Below are 6320 nucleotides of genomic sequence, written 5' to 3' on the forward strand. Positions count from 1 at the left end.
TGATTTTTTTTAGTTATGACTGATCACACTGTTAAACATTGAATACCAACTGAAATTTATTAAAGATTTTGGGGTGTTTTTCTACTTTTTTCAAATATATTGATGTCCATTACAACACAGAATACAGGGCTCACTTTCTAGGATGATTCTTTACAAATATTTACACTGTCAAAGTAATAAAAGAAAGAGCGTTTTTCAGTTCTCCTCATAAAAGTGCTGCAGTGCAAGCTCTTGACCGTGAAAGTGCAACTTACAAATGTAGATTTTTTGTTTTGTTCCAGAACTGCACTCAAAAGGAAAACAGTGTAAACGTTTAGAGCCTACAAGGCCACCGGCGGTTGAGAAGAGGCGTTCGCATGGCACTTTTGCAGCCAGCATTGCATGGTAGTTATGTGCCAGGGATGCTAAACATTCGTATGCCCCTGCATGCTTTTGCCACCATTTCAGAGGACATGCTTCCATGCTGATGATGCTCGTTAAAAAAAAGTAATGTGTGAATGAAATCGGTGACTCAGCTCCTTGGGGGAGAATTGTCTGTCTCCTGCTCTGTTTTTCCTGCACTCTGCCACAGATTTCATCTCCTAGCCATCTCGGATGATGACCCAACACATGGTGTTCGTTTTAAGAACATTTTCACTGCAGATCTGACAAAAGGCGAAGAAGGACCAATATGAGATTTCTAAAGATAGCCACAGGACTTGACCCAAGAGTTAAGAGTCTGAAATTGGACTCCAGAATTTGAGCGGGATGTGGTGTGGCGCATGCTTTCAGAAGTCTGAAAAGAGCAACACTCCAATGTGGAAACGACAAGATCCAAACCACCGAACAAGAAAATCAACCTTCCGCTGGTGACATCTCAATCTGTCATCAACACGGACGCATGACCTCTGGAATGGTGGTTGAAACGCGAAGGGACGTATGATTCTTCAGCACATCTGGGCTGTCAATATCCTGCGATGCCAGCTACAACAGTGCCCTGTGAATGCCTGGTCTCCCTTTTAGGTGACACTGTAAACGAGAAGTGGGCAACATTAGCTCCTGCAAATGTCAACAAACCTGTTTGTCTGAGCGATTGGCTGAACAAGTAGTAGGACTGAGTGGGCTTGTGGCCTTTCAAGTTTTTCATTGTTTTATTTTTGAATGCAGTTATTCCACTTCTGTTACGTGTGAAAAATGCAGATTTTTCTTCCCCCTAATTACAGCACTTACTCCTAGACGACATTTGCTGACTGGCTTTAGCAAGAATCATTAAAAATGGGTCTTCACACATTTAGCACTGACTGTCAGCCCCTGCCATGTCGTGATACCGTTCAAAGCCCCATACACTGGTTTGAGGAAGGTATTTTAGTGCTTGTAGGCCCGGAATGTATTCAGCTGATTTTTAGAGCCTGTTAGACTTTTGGTACGTTTTTCAAAAGCATCTGTTTAAAATAATGTAGGTCTGGGATCGGGCACCTGACAACACAGATGGGGGCCTAGTGGGCTGTTCAAACCAGGTTAGGCACCAGGGGCTAGCTCCACAAAAATACTGAGGTGGGCTTGGCTGCTGCTTTCACTTTAGCTCCCTAAATCTGACACTGAGATGCCGCCGATCCTCAACCCCCCCCAGCTACGGCCTAAATGCAAGGGGACTGTTGCCCCCTTACTAACAGTCAGTGGGGGTGTTTTGGCTGGCTAGCTCCCAGTCCTAAAAGGGGGAAGGGTCGATGGGAAACCAGGACCCCGAAACTGATAGTCCCCAGGAACAATGGGGAGAGGCCAACGCTCCAGGTCAGCATGAATGACAGGGCGAGAAGGCTAATGAGGGAGTCAGGAGGCCAGGGGGGTCCCGTCCTCCGTGTGAGCTGGATTTGCCTGGGTCAGACAGACAGAGTGGGGCCGAGCTAAGGAGAAAGCAGGGGCCCGAGCTGAGCTGGGGGGAAGAGCTGTGCCAGATCCAGGGGAACCAGTAAAGCAGCCCAGAGAGAGCAGACCTGTCCTGGGAGCAACCAGAGCCAGAGGGGCCAGAGAAGCAGCCCAGGGAGCGGGAGGCAGAGCAGCAGTCGTGCAGAGACCGAGTGGTGGGGCTGGGGCTGGAGCCGTCCGGAGCTGGGTGCGGTGAGCAGCTGGGGAGAGCGAGGGGGACCCTGGGCAGCGGGCCCTGCACAGGGAGACGTCTCAGCCCAGAGGCTCTGCAGGCCAGGCTTGGATCGTAACCCGACAGGGTGGGGGCGACACTGGGCAGAAGGGTCCTGCCACTTCGAGCCTGAGAGCGTGTGGCCACCACCAGAGCGAGTGTCCAACCCACAGCATCCCCGCAGCACGGCCAGGGCCGGAGAAGGGGCCTGGGACTTACAAGGAGCAGACTGTGAACTGCCCTGACGTTCCAGAGACCCTGTTTGTGATGTTCCCTGCCACAGAGCGGGGTGATGTGTTTCCTTTCACCTTTCCCATTTTCCCTTATTCTTTTTAAAATTAATTGTTGATGAAATAACTTGCATTTGCTTTAAATTGTATGTAGTGGTCAGTGGGTCAGAGAAGTGCCCAGTGCAGAGAGTACCCCGGAGTGGGGACACCCTAGCCTCTGTCCTAGGTGACCGCCGCAGGATTGGGGGTCGAGCCCCCCAGGACTCCTGGGCCCAGCCTTGTTGCGGTTACGAGGACTCTGCCAGACAGGAGAGTGGAAGGGGAGTCCTCGAGGGCAGGGAGGCCACTGGGTAAAGGCAGTGGGAGCGAGGACTCGGATCCTTTCGCTAGCCCACTTCACCGGGGTCGTGCAGAAGCCAGGAAAGTTCCCCACAAGAGCGGGACTGTTCCCCCGCTTACAGGAAGAAGGAGGTGCCTGAAAGTAGGACCCACAAAACCCAGCGTGCGAGGCATCTCCACACCGACGCTAACCAACGGGAAAGGCCGATGGGTGGGGTGTGCCCTGAGCCCCACCCCTCTCTGGATCTCAGGTTACGAGGTCTGGCTTGGAGAGAGGTACCTCCCCTGGCTCCCGCCCGCCCAGCTTTCCCCCAGCCCCTGCCCTGCCCTGCCCCGGCCGTACCTGGTTCCAGCCCGGCCCTGCCGCGGGGTGGGACCAATACTGCTGCCAAGGCCGTCCCGAGAGGGGTGCGGGCCCGGGGCAACCCCCCCTCCCCCCCAGACCCCGCCACACTCCACCCCTTCCCCCAAGACCCTGCCTTCTTCCGCCCCTGAAGCAGCAAGATTAATCCCATACATTGCATTGATTGTGACTTATTTGCCTGATTTGAAACGAGACCAAAAGGCCTGAGTCTCCTCGCTGTCGATAGCCCCCCGCTTGGCCAACCAGCACTGAGACGCTGAGGGGCGGGCGGCTGAGAGGTCTCACCAGATGTCCCACAGGACGGCCCAGGTCACCATCAGAGTGGATCGCTCTCAGATCCAGACCCAGCTCTTTGTGAGGACCTCCCGCAATGAGAGCAACCCCCCCCCGCCCCGTCCACCCTCCACACCCAGCCCTCCTTGGTAGAGGGAGGGAAACAGGGAAAAGAGAAGCAAGAGAAGAGGAGAAAGGAGGGAGGAAAGAGGAAAAGGGAAACCAAAAAGGATAAACCCCAAGGTCCCCAGTGATTCCAAGCGTCAAAGCGCTCGGTAGGAAATCACATTCTGCCCCCTTAAGCCAGTGTTTTCTGTGCCGAGAATTCTGCCTGCAGCAGGTGCATCAGACCCAACAGGTTCCAAACCTCTCGCAGCCTCTGACCTTGTCAAGGGAAGTTCGTTTTCCGGCACAATCACTGGTCGGAAAGGAGAAAACTCCACAGAGGCTCCTCCTCATGCTACGACATGAATCCTAATTCTCTCCCCGTCCTCGAGGGGAGACCTGGAGAAGGAGACGTGCGGCTGCAAAGCCGGGGGGGTCTCAGCGACTGCCCTGGCCCTGCACCTCGGCCCTGCCCCGCTGAAGTCGGGGTCTCTCTGTGAGGTCACCCCCTCCCCACCACCTTTGCCCAATGGGCTGAGGTCCTGCAAAAGGCCTTTGTGATGTCACTGCCCCCCCACCCCTCCCCTCCCAGCTGATGTCCTGCCCCTGCCCAGCCTCTTGGAGCTTGGAGTTGTTGCCCCCGGATCTCCGCACTCAATGACTGGTGAGTCTGGGGGTGGAGCCGGCTATACAATAAAACACCAGTTTTTCATAAATTAGTCGACTTAAGGCCAGAAGGGACCATTGGAGCATCTAATATGACGCCCTGCATCTCCCAGCCCTCCTGTGTATCACAAGAGCTGCTTTTTGACGAAAGCACCTTCCCGAAAGGTATCTACTCTTCACTGGAAGACACCAAGAGATGGAGAATCCATCACTTCTCTTGGCCGTTTGTTCCAGTGATGAATCGCCCTCCCTCTTACAAATCTCTGCCTTGTTCTAAGGAGAATTTTTCTGATTTCTGCTTCCAGCCATTGGTTCTTGTTCTGCCTTTCTTTGCAAGACTAAAGAGCCCTTTAAATACTTGGTGTTTTCTCTCAGAGAAGGCACTTGCAGGCTGCCATCAGCTCACCTCTCCATCTTTTTAAAAACTAAACAGACTGAGTTTTTCAATCCCTCCTTATAAGTCTTCTCCATCCCTCAAATATGGCTCTTTTCTGCACCCTCTCCAGTTTTTTTTAATGTTATTTCTGAAATGTGGACACCAGAACGGGATGCAGTATTCCAGTGTCAGTCTCCCCACTGCTGAATCACCTCCCTTTCCATCCTCTCTTTATCTATCCATGGATGGTGTCACGGACTCACAGGACTTGTGCTCTCTCTCAGCCTCGTACAGTCCTTGGGAGGAACCCCCTTCAGTGTGACAGCCCTTCTCGGAGATCCACTCTCTCGAGGGTTAAGCCGTAGGCCCTTCCGCCTCCTGGAACCCCTCTTCTCTGAGCCTTGAGCATGCCTGTCTGCCGTGGGCCCCCTCAGGGAGTCCCCTCACTCTGGACCCCGGGGCCTCTACTCCCAGAGGGAAGAACGCAACCCCGATCCCGAGACTGCCGTGACTCTCAGCCATCAAACTCTCAGGGCCTCAGGCCTAACCTCCCTCTGCACAGTCCATCTAGGTCTCTCCTGCACCCGTGTGGGCTCTGGCTGTTTTCTCTCCCCAGTCCAGAAGCCCCCTCCTTCCAGCTAAGCGTCCGATATCAGCTTCCCACAAGCCTGTGTCCTTTGTCTCCTGTCCCAGGTGAACAGGCTGCCTGGGTCTCCTCTATCTCAGCCTCTCCTCTCCTCCCTCTTTTCTTTCCCCCTGGCTGGAAGCAGTCACCGGGTCTTCTCTCCTCAGCCCATTGTCCTACTACTGGCCCGACCTGGCTGTGACTTCCAGGCTGGGCCTCCCGCTCACCAGTCGCTGGGGTATCCATTCTCCAGGCCTTTGCCTGAGGGCCCAGCTGTCAGGCGAGATCACCGCTGGTCTTCTGTAACAACAGACTACCTCTCCCACCAGTGCCACCTCGTTAAACCAACAGCACCCAGGGAAACTGAGTCCCACACGCGGCATGCAAACCATTGAAAAACCAAGCAAATCCCCCCGTCATCACCGATGGCTTTGGCCCTGTTCCCCACAGCATCGCACTGGGAGCGGATGTTGAGCGGCTCGCCCGGTATGACACCTAAATCCTGGACAGAGTCACGGCTTCCCGGAGTCCAGTTCCCCCTCGGTGGCCTGCCTGCTCTGTCCTGCTGCCCCCTCCCACTGCGCCAAGAGGGGACCTGGTGACTGGAGCTGCTGTGGTTGTGTGAGAGCGCCGGGCTGAGAGACCGAAGGGCACCTCCGTTCTGGAACAGAGGGGTCTGGCCTGGAGGCGCAGTCGCCCCCGGTTTGGGGCACAGAAGGGGCTGTGGCTGGCAGCAGCTTGAAGCCCGTCCCCCAGCTGCGCTAGGCACTGTTTGAATGAATGCAACGTCCGTGTCACATACGGGCTCCTGCAAGGTCAGTGCCTTGATGCATCCGATGAAGTGAGCTGTAGCTCACGAAAGCTCATGTTCAAATAAATTGGTTAGTCTCTAAGATGCCACAAGTACTCCTTTTCTTTTTGCGAATACAGACTAACACGGCTGTTACTCTGAAACAGGTGACAAAAACTTCCAAGGTAAGCTGCAAACACAGCCTTGGTGGAAATTTGAAGCCGGGATCTCTTGCTTGGTAAAGGATACTCATGCCCGAGTCCAACAAACCCTTTGGGAACTCGAAGGAAGCCGCATCCCACAGGCGTTTCCACAGACCAGCCACCAGCCACACACCCAGGCCGGAGGGGCCGGGACACGGGAAGGGGCAGCAGCAAACACACCCTGGGGGAGGGCTTGTCCGGGAGCTGCAGCCAGGCCTCTTGGCACCCAAAGT

The sequence above is a fragment of the Chelonia mydas genome, chromosome 11, assembly GCF_015237465.2.
Source record: "Chelonia mydas isolate rCheMyd1 chromosome 11, rCheMyd1.pri.v2, whole genome shotgun sequence".
Taxonomy (NCBI): domain Eukaryota; kingdom Metazoa; phylum Chordata; order Testudines; family Cheloniidae; genus Chelonia; species Chelonia mydas.